The 16,297-nt window shown below is 39.5% G+C and overlaps 1 protein-coding gene across 1 annotated transcript in view; it reads right to left on the bottom strand.

Moving 5' to 3' along the window:
• The window catches only part of Gab2 (GRB2-associated binding protein 2), a 195,875-nt gene that overhangs the window by 138,142 nt on the left and 41,436 nt on the right, over window positions 1-16,297 (bottom strand). The gene's annotated exons all lie outside the window — the stretch shown is intronic.

Genomic DNA, 16,297 nt, shown 5'->3' with positions numbered 1-16,297 from the left:
TCAGAGAAATGCAAATCAAAACAACCCTGAGATTCTACCGCACACCAGTCACAATGACTAAGATAAAAAACTCAGGTGACAGCAGATGCTGGTGAGGCTGTCGAAAAAGAGGACCACTTCTCCACTGTTGGTGGAATTGCAAACTGGTACAACCATTCTGGAAATCAGTCTGGAGGTTCCTCAGAAAATTGGACATTACACTACCTCAGGACCCAGCTATACCTCTCTTGGGCACATACCCAAAAGATGCTCCAACATACAACAAAGACACATGCTCCACTATGTTCATAGCAGCCTTATTTTTAATAGCCAGAAGCAGGAAAGAACCCAGATGTCCTTCAACAGAGGAATGGATTCAAAAAATGTGGTACATCTACACATTGGAGCTACTCAGCTATCAAATACAATGACTTCATGAAATTCATAAGCAAATGGAATGAACTAGAAAATATCATCCTGAATGAGATTACTCATTCACAGAAAAACACACTTGGTATGCACTCATTGATAAGTGGATATTAGCCAAAAAGCTCGAATTACCCAAGATGCAATCTACAGAGCACAGGAAGCTCAAGAAGAAAGATGACCAAAATGCAGATGCTCCCACTCCTTCTTAAAAGGGGGGAAATATTCATAGGAGGGGATATGGAAGCAAAGTTTAGAGCAGCGAATCAAGGAACGGCCATTCAGAGCCTGACACACATGTGGCCCATATATACACAGCTACCAAAACTAGGTAAGATTGATGAAGCTAAAAAATGCATGCTGAAAGGGACTGGATATAGATCTCTCCTGAGAGACACATCCAGAGCATGTTCAATACAGAGGTCAATGCTAGCAGCAAAATACCAAACTGAGAACAGGACCCCCTTGTGGGGAATTAGAGGAAGGATTGAAAGAGTTGAAGGAGCTTGCAACCCCATAAAAACAACAATGCCAACCAACCAGAGCTTCCAGGGACTAAACCACTACTGAAAGACTATACATGGACTGACCCAGGGCTCCAACTGCATATGTAGCAGAGAACAGCCTTATTGGGGCACCAGTAGAAGGGAAAGCCCTTGGTCTTGCCAAGGTTGGACGCCCCAGTGCAGGGGAATATGAGGGAGGGTAATAAGGGGGATGTATAGGGGGAATACCCATATGGGGGAGCGGGAGGGGAGGGAATGGGGGCTTATGTATAGGAAACCGGGAAGGGGAATAACCTTTGAAATGTAAGTAAAGAAATATATAATAAAAAGTTTTTAAAAAAATCACACAATATTTCATAATTCCTGTTATAAAATATTTATCTTACATAAAAATACCTATTATCAATGAGACCAGGAAACCCATAAATTTGAGCAAAAATTCAGAAATTCAGTTATGTTGGCAAGACTGTGGGAAAACAGGTATTCTTTACGAGGAGTGTTATTATCTCTTTTGAGGGCAAGATAACAAAATAACATAAATTAGAATTATAATAGTATGTATATTCTGTAACCAGGCAAATACATATATTTTAACCAGCCAATTCTTTTCTGGAAAACTGTCTTAGAGAAAGCACATATATATAACGACATACACTTTACCGTCTATTTTTTAAGTCACTGGAGTATACCACTAGACGGTTTTGATAATCATAACAAATATAAATCATTAGGTTCATCAGTTAAGAATCAATTATTTTACTGTTTTAACCACAAAAGTATGAATTAGGTGAATCCACAAATTCAAAGAGAAACTCAGACTAAATAAAAACACTACTTTGTGCTTTTGGTTCAAGACATTAGCTCTCAGCACCTTCTTTAGCAGCCATGCCTGCAGCCTGCACACTGTTTCCAAAAGGTAAACTTAACAATCCAGGAATGTTGAAAGCCAAGAAATGAAAAACTTAAAATGTGATATATTTCTCTACAGAAATGCTGTTATATCTATGTGAATAGTCAGCAAAAAAAGATGTTAATGCTAAAAGGTAATGAGATTTACTTTCACAGATAGAAGGTTCAAAGTGCAGGCAGATATATTATTCTAAGAGAATGTGTACTTAAAAACATACCACAGATTATATTATAATAGTAACTGCTGTCTCTGCAAGTAGAAACCAAGAACCACATTACTGCTATGGAAGAAACTAAGAAACCTCTTACTTATTATAAAAAGGGTAAAACTTCTCTCTGTCTCCCAATTAACCTTTTTGAGAACTGCTTGGTCATTATATGGGTGCCTATATTCCTGAGAAAATTAATTGAGATGGACAGACATGCTTCCTGTTTGGTTTTGATGACTAATATTCAAAAACAGAAAAGGGAACTTATATATTAGCTGTATAAACAACCAGGCAGTTACACGTGAACATGAACATGATGTCTGTGTCAGCAATCCTGTGAGCTTATGGTTCCACTTCTTAATGTTCTCAGATGACAGTGCTTTCCTAAACATATTAGTACCCATCCCCACACCAGCCACAATCCTGACATAGAGTATGTGTTCATCACGTGTTTTACTGAGTAATCAGCTATGTATTTTTCTTAAAGATATTCATGCCAAGTTCTGAGGCGCCTATCTTGTACTAGATATAAAGTACTAAGATATATAGATGAATAAAGGTTCTTGCTTTCCAGAAACTTATAATCTAGAAGTAAAACAGAAATTTTTTTAGTAGAAAAAATAATCAACACCCCCCCCAAAAAAATCCAAAAACAAAATAACACAACCTATTAACAGAGGAGAAGGTAAAGATGCCCAAAGAATGAACCTGAATGGTTGAAAAAAAGTTCTAAAGTATATGGTGTACTTAAAAAACACCATTGATGCCAGAATCAGGGAGGTGGTAAGGAAATTGCCTTTAAATTAGCCTTGAGAAGCAAATGGGTGAAGTCCACACAGGCAATGAGAACGAAGAATGTAAGGTAGAAAAGAAAATGTAATTGCTCAGTCACAGGGTTTGGAAGACAACCTATATGCTAGTATTTTTCTACATTGCCCATTAACACTGTTTAATCCTAGAACTCTTTTATTCTAATATCATCCGTGTGTAGCTCAAAGGCTTTTGACTACAAACTAGTCAAATGCTATTTAAATTGTAGCACAGTATTTAGAAATGCACTGTACCTTAAAGTTTATGTTTTCTTATTTATTTGTTTGTTTTGTTTTTGTTTTTTTTTTTTGAGACATGGCCTCTTTATGTAGCCCTTGCTATCCTGGAACTCACTATGTTGATCAAGCTGGCTTTGAACTCACAGAGATCCACCTGCCTCTGCCTCCCAAGTGCTGGGATTAAAGACATGTATCACTAAGCCCAGCTTTCACTTCAAATATTTATGAATAGCCTTATTGGATACAATGCATGCCACTTAAAATATTTGTTTTACACGTATATGTGTTTGTGTGAGGGTATTGGATCCCCCTGGAACTGATATTACAGTTGTGAGATGCCATGTGGGTGCTGGGAATTGAACCCAGGTCTTGAGGAGCAGCCAGTGTTCTTTTTTTTTTTTTACATTTTATTTATTTATTTTTATTAACTTGAGTATTTCTTATATACATTTCGAGTGTTATTCCCTTTCCCGGTATCCGGGCAAACATCCCCCTCCCCCCTCCCCTTCCTTATGGGTGTTCCCCTCCCAACCCTCCCCCCATTGCCGCCCTCCCCCCACCAGTCTAGTTCACTGGGGGTTCAGTCTTAGCAGGACCCAGGGCTTCCCCTTCCACTGGTGCTCTTACTAGGATATTCATTGCTACCTATGAGGTCAGAGTCCAGGGTCAGTCCATGCATAGTCTTTAGGTAGTGGCTTAGTTCCTAGAAGCTCTGGTTGCTTGGCATTGTTGTACATATGGGGTCTCGAGCCCCTTCAAGCTCTTCCAGTTCTTTCTCTGATTCCTTCAACGGGGGTCCTATTCTCAGTTCAGTGGTTTGCTGCTGGCATTCGCCTCTGTATTTGCTGTATTCTGGCTGTGTCTCTCAGGAGCGATCTACATCCGGCTCCTGTCGGTCTGCACTTCTTTGCTTCATCCATCTTGTCTAATTGGGTGGCTGTATATGTATGGGCCACATGTGGGGCAGGCTCTGAATGGGTGTTCCTTCTGTCTCTGTTTTAATCTTTGCCTCTCTCTTCCCTGCCAAGGGTATTCTTGTTCCCCTTTTAAAGAAGGAGTGAAGCATTCACATTTTGATCATCTGTCTTGAGTTTCATTTGTTCTAGGGATCTAGGGTAATTCAAGCATTTGGGCTAATAGCCACTTATCAATGAGTGCATACCATGTGTGTTTTTCTGTGATTGGGTTACCTCACTCAGGATGATATTTTCCAGTTCCAACCATTTGCCTACGAATTTCATAAAGTCGTTGTTTTTGATAGCTGAGTAATATTCCATTGTGTAGATGTACCACATTTTCTGTATCCATTCCTCTGTTGAAGGGCATCTGGGTTCTTTCCAGTTTCCGGCTATTATAAATAAGGCTGCAATGAACATAGTGGAGCACGTGTCTTTTTTATATGTTGGGGCATCTTTTGGGTATATGCCCAAGAGAGGTATAGCTGGATCCTCAGGCAGTTCAATGTCCAATTTTCTGAGGATCCTCCTTACTGTTTTCCAGAATGGTTGTACCAGTATGCAATCCCACCAACAATGGTGGAGTGTTCCTCTTTCTCCACATCCTCGCCAGCATCTGCTGTCCCCTGAGTTTTTGATCTTAGCCATTCTCACTGGTGTGAGGTGAAATCTCAGGGTTGTTTTGATTTGCATTTCCCTTATGACTAAAGATGTTGAACATTTCTTTAGGTGTTTCTCAGCCATTCGGCATTCCTCAGCTGTGAATTCTTCGTTTAGCTCTGAACCCCATTTTTTAATAGGGTTATTTGTTTCCCTGCGGTCTAACTTCTTGAGTTCTTTGTATATTTTGGATATAAGCAGCCAGTGTTCTTAACCACTGAGTCACCTCTCTGGTACCCTGCATGCTACTTTTTCAATCTACTTTACGTTTTAAAAATTGGCATAGCAAACCAGGGTGGTGATGCAAGTCTTTAATTCCAGAACTTGGGACACAGAGGCAGGTGAATCTCTATGAGCTTGAGGCCAGCCTGGTCTACAGACCAGCCAAGGACAGCCAAGGCTACACAGAGAAACCCTATCTTGAAAAAAACAAAACAACAACCCCCCTCCAACAGTAAAGTCCCAGAAAGGGAAAACTAATTACTTTTAGTCGAGTGGATGAATATAACCTGAGTGGAGACCTAATACTTCAAGCTACCCAAAACATAAATGAATAATTAATCTAGTTGGACTGGTTAATTACCTGGCCAAGGGACTACTTCTCTGGAAGATGAGACCACTCATAGAAACGCCAGTTCACTTAACCCATGCTGAAGAGATAGGCAGAATATTTATTTCTTGAATAAGATACTGTACTTTTCCTTCCCAGGATTTTGGCTGCCTAGTACAGTTTCTTGAAGAAAGCAAACATGCAGGTTTATTAGTGATAACTTTCTTTCTCTCTTTTCTAAACAAGCTTTTCCTAACATTTTGGGCTCTATTCTTTCTCGAAAGCCCCACCATGTGGCTGTCTAGTGCCACAGGAATGAAGTCCATGAGGATTAACAACAGCAGGACGGGGGGTTTTTCCTTCTCTCCTCCAGACAGCTGCTAGTTACTGGCTTACAGTTTACCTGTACTAGGCTTTTTTTTTTAAACTCTAATAAAATTGACTTCTTTGAATAAACATTGGCTTTGCTTGACTCCCAAGCTGTTCCTGCCTTCTAATTCTTTAATCAACAGAGAAAAGAAAGACATTCCTGCATTCCTAGATGGCACCAAAAGGAGCAACTTATCACCGTTAACTTCACTTCATTAATAGCTTTCAAGTACCATTGTGTAAAATGTTATTGTGTAATCATTATAATCAGCTAGAATCTCACGCCTAGGTCTTTCAGTGATTTACTTATTTTGTGTGTGTGAATGCCTGAATGTGTATCCAACCCTCATGTGTATGTCTGATGCCCAGGAAGATCAGGAGACGGCATCCGATCTCTGGGACTGGAGTAACAGACGTTGTGAGCTGATACATGGGTCCTGGGAATCAAGCCTAAGTCCTCTGCAAGAGCGGCCAGTGCTTTTAACCACTGAGCCATCTCTCTAACCACTCTAGGTCCTTTCTTAATTCACAAAAAGACCACACACATACACTGGATAAACATAATAGTTTGAACAAACATTGTGTTGAGTTTTATTGAGCTCTCTATAATTAAGCTTTTAAAAGCATAAACAGATTTTCATCAAAAATTCCCAGAAAATCTTTCCCTAAAAGCATTTTATAACCAAGCTAATTTGCAAAGCTTATGATTCAGCAGGTACAAAGTATGATTTGTACACAGGAATGTTGGGGAGAGCTTAACAAGTGATAGTGCCTGGATGATTTGAGGCTCCTTCCCCTCTTAACAAAGTAAATATTTATTTAGGAAGAGGGACCTAGGAGCCTAGAAACAGACAAGAAAGGACCAAAATCTAAATTGTACAGATGGCCTTTACTTGTAGCCAGTGAGTCAGAGCCAGAGCAGGGCAGAGATTAGAAGCCAGTTCATCTGATTCTCAAACCATTTCAGGAAGTCCCCACTATGAATAAAAAAAAAAAAAAAGAAAGAAAGAAAAGAATTCTTTCTATCAGTGTTCCTTCTTTTGCACTGACCTTTATTTTAAAACAGAAATTCCCCCAAGGGACCTTGGCATACTGAATGCCAATTAGATATTGTCCACCTGCTCTGGGATTTAGAGGGCAGTGCTAATTCAGTGCCCTCCTAGCTAACAAAGCCACTGGCATTCCTGGTATGCAGAGGCTGGTCCCTGATTTTCTTTTCTTTTCTTTTTTTTTTTTAGTCTAGAGCAATTAAAGGGCTCCTGTCTAAGGCCCTAAGGAGGAAGTGGAGAGAGGAGGGGTATTAGTTGGGCCAAAAGAAATGGAAGTTTAGCCACAGATTGATTGTTGTTGCAGAGCTGGGTGGGGACAAGGGAATTCTGGGAGGTAGGAATGGAATCAGGGTAAGGCAAACAAACTGAAGATTATTCACAATCCTTACTCCTCTAAGGAATGCTATTGTCCTCCTGATTGAAGGGATGAGGACTTGGACAGCAAAAGAGAAAAACCCCACCCAAAAATAATTAAAAATATTTCCCTTTCTCTTCTTGCTTTCATGTATAGTTCAAATTGCCCAGCCAAAATAACAAGCCTCTGAAATCCAACTGCTCTCTACATAGGTAGGATTATTCTGTAGAATTCAGTCTGGGAATCCATCATTTGCACTTTCTTTTCTTTGACTTCATTATTGCAGCTTTCAGAGTTGACTTTAAGATCAAATGAGCAATAACTGTACAAATGTTGTTTAAGTAACAACATGGTGTAGAGCCTTATTTAACACAACTCCAAACAGAAGCTCAATTAAATCCATTTGCTGAATCTCCAGAAGAGTGCTTATATAAAGTTGGCATAGAAATATAAATATTAGTTTTTAGACACACAAAAAAGCAAACCCTATACAATTCTATCTAATGTGGCAATCATATCCTAGTTTGGGAGATAAGATTGTAAAATAACTTAATGAGCCCTGGAGTGTGCACAAAATTTGGAAGGAGTTGCTAATCTACTTTGCTACTGAAGAGCTAGGGTAGGGTTGCTAATAACCTATAGCCCTGATGGAGAATAAATATGAATAGCGTGTGTACACAAGGAAAATACACTTGAGGAAACAACTAAATGAGCATCTCGTGATCTTCCACAACTTATACATTTTTATTTCCCTGCCTTCACTTACAAGTTTTCCTAAGGTTTATTTTATGTATATGAGTATTTTGCCGACATCCCTGATGCCATGGAAGTCAAAAGAGTGTATCCATGGAGGCCAGAAGAGGGAAATTGGATCCCATGAAACTGGAATTACAGATGGTTGTGAGCTGCCATGTGGGTGCTAGGAACAGAACCCATGTCCTCTGGAAGAGTAGCAAGTGTTCTTAATTCTCAAGTCTTCTCTACAGCACTGACTTTGAAGTTTCTCTGGTGAGGAATCATTTAAAAAAGATTTCAGCATCTCTTATCAAGGTATTCTTAGGCATACAAAACATTACAAAGCAGACCCCTGAGGGTTGGATGTTTGCTCTTGTGTAAAGTGTTTGCTGTGCAGACATAAGGACCTGAGTTTGGACCCTTAGGATACACAAAAATGCTGGGTACATTTCTGTTACCTCAGCATTAGGAGGCACAGACAAGTGGATCCCAATCTGGTGGTATTCATGGGGTGTCTGATGGTCAGCCAGTCTAGTGAAAAGAGCAAGCTACAGGTGCAGTGAGAGACTCTGGCCCAAAATATGTGAGGAATGCCATCCCTGCCAATGACCATTGCCTCTTTATATACACAGAGGAACAAACATACATATAGACCAAAACCAAACAAAGAGCAAACAGGCAGATCCTTGAACCCAGTCACTTTACCATCTAGTAATTGATAAAGTCATATGTGAAAAGTAATCTGGTAGACATTTGTAAGGTCTAGATACCTGTGGCACATGTGTTGCCTATTTGGGTCTCTCAGAGAAGAATAACATTTCCTTTTTTCTTTCTATCCCTTTTCTCCCCTAATAATGACCAAAGCCCAAATATTCTTTCCACGGCACTCTGAGCTTTCTTATTGGTTCCCTAACACCCCTTTACCCCTATTCTGCCATGATGCTGTTTACTGACCTCCATTATTAAATGCCAACCTAATTCAAAAGGTATGACATTTTTTCCTTTCCTTTTCTTCCATCCCAGTGAATGCCATAATTCACAGCTTGAATGCCCTATTGTTTTTCTCTCAGACTTAACTTATCCACAAGCTCAAGAAAGAGAGACAGAGAGATAGAGGCAGATTCAGAGAGACAGACAAAGACAGATAGACAGACAGAGGATCCTAAGTCATACTAGCCTCTTGAGGGTAAAGGAGAATCCAATACCTATCTCTAAAAGGATTCAAAATTGAAAGGTTCTATCCCCCTCCCACATAAACTTAAACCAAGAGTTTCAAATTCATTCTTTTCACATCATTCTTTTCACAACCAATATTGCCTACCACTAACTTAATATACTATGTGTCTGAACATATTCTGGTCATGAGAAAAAACAATGAACAAAACAGATTTCAGGGACACACACACACACACACACACACACAAACACACACACAAGAGACAGATGCGAGGGATGGAGGGAGGGGGTTAAAGTCAAGCAAACAGGAAAAGTTATAGACAAAATAGCTGCCACCCAATTTCAGCTAACTGTTCCTATGTGAAAATTTGTGTCCAGTGTTCTCAAATCTGGAAGCAGGAAAGTTTATGCGAATTGATTAACTTTTAATATTTGACAATTAATTAAAACTTTAAAAAAACTCTTCAGGCCAAGAAAAAATACTTCTTGGAATTCTGGCTAATTCCTAATAGTAACTACATCATCTTTATAACTGTACAGTATAACCCTAAATTTAAGAACAGGTATAAAAATAAATTGTATAGGTTTTAATCTCCAAACTTGGATGCTGAGCAAACATCTTTTAATTCAGCTAAATCACAATGTCAGGAAAATTCCTCATCCCTGGAGGTCTCTAGATGAGTCTGTTAAGTCACCAGAATGGGATGAATTAGAAACTCAGCCAGGATCTTCCCAAACTAAGGTTTTGAGGCCTTTCAACTGAGTTAGCTCGTTGTTTATGAACTGAATGATAAACCAGTGCTTCTACTACATTTGAGCCATGACTCAGGGTAACAACGCCTAAATTTATAATGTAATAGGTGATGATGTATGCCTGTAATCCCAGAATTTGGGAAGTGGAGGCAGACAAGATCAGGAGTTCAAGGTTATCTTCAGTTCATTAATGAGTTCAAGACCAACCTAGACTACGTGATAGATTATGCATTAAAAAAAAAAACCCAAGTAAAGGAATCCAGTTAAAATCATTCTCAAATAAATATCAAGTTCTAGGCCATGTTGGATTATATAAGACTGTGTTTTGAAAACAAAATATACTCAAAACATAATGGAATAGCTCAAAATGTACCTCTGATCAGCTCTGGTTTCTTTTGGTTACTAAACTGTAGGATGTGAAACTTGCATCTATGTTGTATTTTCTGTTTCTATTCTACTCTGATATAGGAGTCATGTCAGGGAAGATCATTTTGTTTGAGTTTTGCCTTGGTCAAGAGCTTTCATCTGCCAAATACAGTTGTATTTGATACATGCTAATACCTATATAAAAACTTTCAAAAGCAAGACACATACCATATTTTTAGCTAATTACAGAAACACAAAAGCATTTATAAGGACTCATTTAAGTATTAAAAAATAATACAAAGAGAGTATGTAAATGCTTATTGTTATGATTCAAACAGTTCAAAGTTTACACATTGGGAAACTTAGTCCCCAAATTTGTATGTTCGTAGTATTTGAAAATAAGATTTTTAATTATTTTTGGAGACACTTATGATTAAGTAATAAGAGTGGGACTCCCACAATGATATTAGTGGTTTTATAAGAGACACTTTCCCACCACTGTACTGATATAATAAGGCTTTCATCAGATGAAGCTACCTTGGGTGTCCTAGTCTTGAAAACTATAAGAAATAAACTTATTTTCTTCAAGAGTCACAGAGTTTATGGTGTTATGTTATAGAACATTAAAATTACACCAAAACATTTTCAACTGAATACAGATTAAATCAAATTACTTACACATTACTAAAGAGTTATTAAAAAAAACTTAAGGGGTTGGGGATTTGGCTCAGTGGTAGAGCGCTTGCTTAGCAAGCACAAGGCCCTGGGTTCAATCCCCAGCTCCGAAAAAAAGAATAGAAAAAAAAAAAACTTAAAAGTCCCATGAAATCTGGTGGTAATATTGTTTGTGAATGGTTATTTTTAGATGATAAAATATGTAACAAGGGGCTAGAGAAATGTCTCGTTGATTAAGAATTTTTGTTTTGGGGCTGGAGTAGTGGCTCAGCAGTTAAGAGCACAGACTGTTCTTCAAGAGATCCTGAGTTCAATTCCCAGCAACCACATGGTGGCTCACAACTGGATGGCCTCTTCTGGTGTGCCTGAAGACAGAGGCAGTATACTCACAAAATTAAAATAATAAATCTTTTAAAAATTGTTCTTTACCAAGTTAGAAAACCTAAAAGATATGGATAATTTTTAAAAAGAGCTCTGTTTTTGCAGAGGACCTGAATTCAGTTCCTGGCATCAGTGCTAGAAGACTCACAACCACTTTGTAATTCCAGCTCCCTAGGATCAAACACATTCTTCTCTATATGTACCTGTGCATGTACACACACACACACACACACACACACACACACACACACACACACAGACACACAGAGGGGGGGAGCGCGGGAGGTGAGGTGAGTTTTCAATTTCTTTGAATTTTTTGCTATGTGTTGATTTATAGTGAACATGTCATTTTAGTAAGAATGAGAATCACTCCTCTAAAATGATAAAATTTTTCTATGTCTACTACTGTGTAATGATTACCACAATTTATCTTATCTCACAAGGACTTGGTACACATTGGTTAGCAGGACAGCTAGGCAAGGGAACATCAACTCTAGGGAGCCTGCCGCTGAAAGCCTACCTGGGCTAAGAGTGAGAATCTGCCAAAACCAACCCTCTGCAGCAACCAACAGACAAAAAACCATCAACAAAATAACTGTGCAGACATTGAGCAGTGACATAGAAACACTCAAAATTAACTATTAACACACTGTCAGAGAAAAAACGCACATTAGGGTAGGCTTGTAGTTCAAAGCAGATTATTTTTCACTGAATATTACCTGTCTAGGTCCCCTAAAAAGGCAACCTGGGGCAAAGTTTACTTGCTTTATCAGCTATTGCAATCTCAACGGGGCAGAGGAAAAGATCAGTGAGGTAGAGTATGAGCAAAAGAGTAGACTCTTAACTACCTACAGTAATGTTAAATGAAAATTAAAAAACCCACAGAGTGTTTTAAAATAGGCAGTATCTAAATGGGAGACATAGCTGGGAGAGGAAGAGAGGACAGTATAGATAGATAGAGTTTATGAATGAGCAGGGAGATGAAGGCAGAGAGCAGCTTTCCTGTTAGCTCCTTCACTCTTTTGGTTTCCTACTGCACGATTCACAGTAGTGATTCCCTTTAGGCTGTCAGCTGAATCTGGAAGCGGTGGGCAAAACTATGATTTGGCTAGTTGAGACAGACATTGGAGACACTATTGCTGTCCACAATGGGTACAGAGATCACATAAGAGTTCAACCTTCAGCCAAAGAGAGGATGAGAGCTAGCAATACTAAGAACAAAAGAAGCAGCAATTCTAGACGCATCTTTTAGTAAGCAGACTAAGGGTCTGGAAGGCAGAGAAAACACAGGGATATGGGTAGATACATCAAATCCCACTCCACAGATATACTTAATATTACAATGTAATTTTATTGTAATGCACGTACTGTTTCTTAAAATATGAGGGGAAAAAAAGGAAACCTTAATATCTAGTCTTTAGCTTGTAGTTCAACTAAACAGTTACTTGTAGTCAGAAGGTTCTGACTCTGAAAAATTCTATCTACGTGTCACTTGTGAAATGTTGGGTACATTGCTCATCTCCATAATCAAAATGCACGTGACTACTGTGAAGCCTAAATGAGCTATGGTGGCTGAAGAGGTGTGAAGCTCTGTCTCTTCCATGTCTCTTCCATCATTCAATCTTTCATCTCTGCTCTTTCAGAACAACTTCTAGCCTTATTCTGCCCAGGAATATTTATGAGTATTCTCTACACAGGGAGGTATATGTGTAGAGAATTATTACTTTATTTTTTGGTGCCTAGCACAGTTCACACATACGGCTGAGTATGTTTGCTGAATGCAATAAGAAATTCGAACAGTACTCCAGAGACAAATTGTCATATGATCACTAGTAGTCACTCAAGGGATGCAGGAGACTTTGAATTAAGACAGGGTTTCACTCAGTAATGCTGGCTGGCCTGGAACTCATTATGTAGAACAGATTAGCCTCAATTTTATGGCAACACTCCAGTCTAAAGGTCTCCTGAGTGCTAGGATTAAAGGTTTGAGCCACTGCCTGCCCTTCAGGAGATGTTTTAAAAATGATCTGGCAAGTATTTTTCCAGAAAGGTGTGTATATCTTTGGGGTGGGGTGGAGTAATTAAAGGTTTTGAGGCTAGACAGATTTGTGTGCCAATCTTAGTAGCAACTGGTTAAGTGACATAAACTCTAAAGAAGATTAATAAAGAACTTTAAATATAGATAGGAATAATGCTGTATTTGATAACACTGCTTTAGGGACCGGAATTAAATAATAAAACCTAAAAACTGACAATAATAATCTTAGCACTTAGGAAGCAGAGAAAGAGAACCACTATGAGTTAAAGGCCAGTCTGGGCCACATAACAATATTCTGTCCCAAAAACAAACAATAAAATTAACTCAAACAAATCAGTAGCCTTCCTCTACTCAAAGGATAAACAGGCTGAGAAAGAAATTAGGGAAATGACACCCTTCACAGTAGTCACAAATAACATAAAATACCTTGGTGTGACTCTAACCAAGCAAGTGAAAGATCTGTATGACAAGAACTTCAAGTCTCTGAAGAAAGAAATTGAAGAAGATCTCAGAAGATGGAAAGACCTCCCATGCTCATGGATTGGCAGGATTAATATTGTAAAAATGGACATTTTGCCAAAAGCAATCTACAGATTCAATGCAATCCCCATCAAAACTCCAACTCAATTCTTCATAAAGTTAGAAAGAGCAATTTGCAAATTCATTTAGAATAACAAAAAACCCAAGATAGGGAAAACTATCCTCAACAATAAAAGAAATTCCGGGGGAATCACCATCCCTAACCTCAAGCTGTATTACAGAACAATAATGATAAAAACTGTATGGTATTGGTAGAGAGACAGGCAGGTAGATCAATAGAATAGAACTGAAGACCCAGAAATGAACCCACACAGCTATGGTCACTTGATCTTTGACAAAGGAGTTAAAACCATCCAGTGGAAAAACGATAGCATTTTCAACAAATGGTGGTTCAACATGTAGAAGAATGCAAATCAATCCATTCTTATTGTCCTGTACAAAGTCCAATCCAAGTGGATCAAAGACCTCCACATAAAACTGGATACACTCAAACTAATAGAAAGTGGGGAAGAGCCTCGAACACATAGACACTGGGGGAAATTTCCTGAATAAAACACTAATGGCTTATACTCTAAGATCAAGAATCAAAGCTTGTTTAAGACAAAGGACACTGTCATTAGGACAAAACGGCAATCAACTGATTAGGAAAAGATCTTTACCAATCCTACATCTGATAGAGGGCTAATATCCAATATATACAAAGAACTCAAGAAGTTAGACTCCAGAGAGCCAAATAACCCTATTAAAAATGGGGTACAGAGCTAAACAAAGAATTCTCAGCAGAGGAATAGTGAATTGTTGAGAAGAACCTAAAGAAATGTTCAGCATCCTTAGTCATCAGGGAAATGCAAATCAAAACAACCCTGAGATTCTACCTCATGCCAATCATAATGGCTATGATCAAAAATTCAGGTGACAGCAGATGCTGGTGAGGATGTAGAGAAAGAGGAACACTCCTCCATTGTTTGTGGGATTGCAAGCTGGCACAACCATTCTGGAAATCAGTCTGGAGTTCCTCAGAAAATTGTACTACCGGAGGACCAAGCTAAACCACTCCTGGGCATATACCCAAAAGATGCTCCAACATACAACAAAGACACATGCTCCACTATGTTCATAGCAGCCTTATTTATAATAGCCAGAAGCTGGAAAGAACCCAGATGTCCTTCAACAGAGGAATGGATACAGAAAATGTGGTACATCTACACAGTGGAATACTACTCAGCTATCAAAAACAATGACTTCATGAAATTCACAGGCAAATCGATAGAACTAGAAAAAAATCATCCTGAGTGAGTTAACTCAGTCACAGAAAAACACATATGGTATGTACACAAGTAGATATTATCCCAAAAGCTCACAATGCCCATAATACAACCCACAGACCACATGGAGTATAGAAGAAAGGAAAACCAGAGTGTGGATGCTTCAGTCCCGCATTGAGGAAGGAACAGAATGATTGTGGCAGGTGGAGGGAAAGGGGAACCAGGGAGCAATAAAGGAGGGGAAGGATATAAGGGTGACAGTATCAGGAACCGGAGATGTGAGAGAGGTACAGAGGGTCAGGAAATTGAACAAAAATATGTAGCAGGGTGGATGAGGAGCTGGGGATAGCCATCACACGGTCCCAGATACCAGGGAAATGTGAGGCTCCCAGGACCCAATGGGAATGACTTTAGCTGAAATGCCCTGAGAAGAGGGCGATAGATCCTGCTGAGACCACCTCCAGTAGATAGGCAAGGCCCCTGGTCGAGGGATAGGGTCACCCACCCATCTCAAAGTTTTTAACTCAGAAATGTTCCTGTCCAAAGGAAGAACAGGGACAAAAAATGGAACAGAGACTGAAGGAAGGGCCAACCAGGGACTGTCCCGCCTGGGGATCCATCATGTCTGCAGACACCAAACTCAACAATATTGCCGTGGTCAGGAGGTATTTGCTGACAGGAACCTAGTGTGGCAGTTCCTGAGGAAGTCCAGCCAGCAACTGACCAATGCAGATGTGGATGCTTGGAGCCAACCACCAGACTGAGCTCAAGGAACCTGGTAGGGGAACTGGCAGAAGGACTGGAAGAGCAGAGGAGGATTACAACCCCACTGGAAGAACAACATAGGCTGGCCTGACCACCTAGTTCTCCCAGAGTCTAGATCACCAACCAAGGAGTGTACCTGGAGGGATCCATGGCTCCAGATACATATGTAGCAGAGGATGGCCTTGCCTAACAGTAATGGGAGGGGAGGTTGTTGGTCCTAGGGAGGCTTGATGCCCCAGCATAAAGGGATGCTGGAGTGGTGGGGTGGGTGGGGGAGCATTCTCATACAGGGAACAGGAAGGGGGAGAGGGGAGGGAGCATGTGGGATGGGGCGTTGGTGCAGGGGTAATCCAGAACTGGGATATCATGGGATGGGGGTTTGGTGGAGGGGTTAACCAGGAAGTGGGGTATCATTTGACATGTAAACAAATGGAATGATTAATAAAAAAATTTTTTTAAAGGGCAGCAAGAACTCTTAACCACAGCCATCTCTCCAGCTCCACACTCTTTGTGATATATATATATATATATATATATATATATATATATATATATATATATCCATCTAGCTCTAAAGCCAGGTGAT

Source organism: Rattus norvegicus, chromosome 1 (assembly GCF_036323735.1).
Source record: "Rattus norvegicus strain BN/NHsdMcwi chromosome 1, GRCr8, whole genome shotgun sequence".
NCBI classification, from domain to species: domain Eukaryota; kingdom Metazoa; phylum Chordata; class Mammalia; order Rodentia; family Muridae; genus Rattus; species Rattus norvegicus.
Note: the sequence above shows the minus strand (reverse complement) of the source record. Positions and strands in the feature narration are given on the sequence as shown.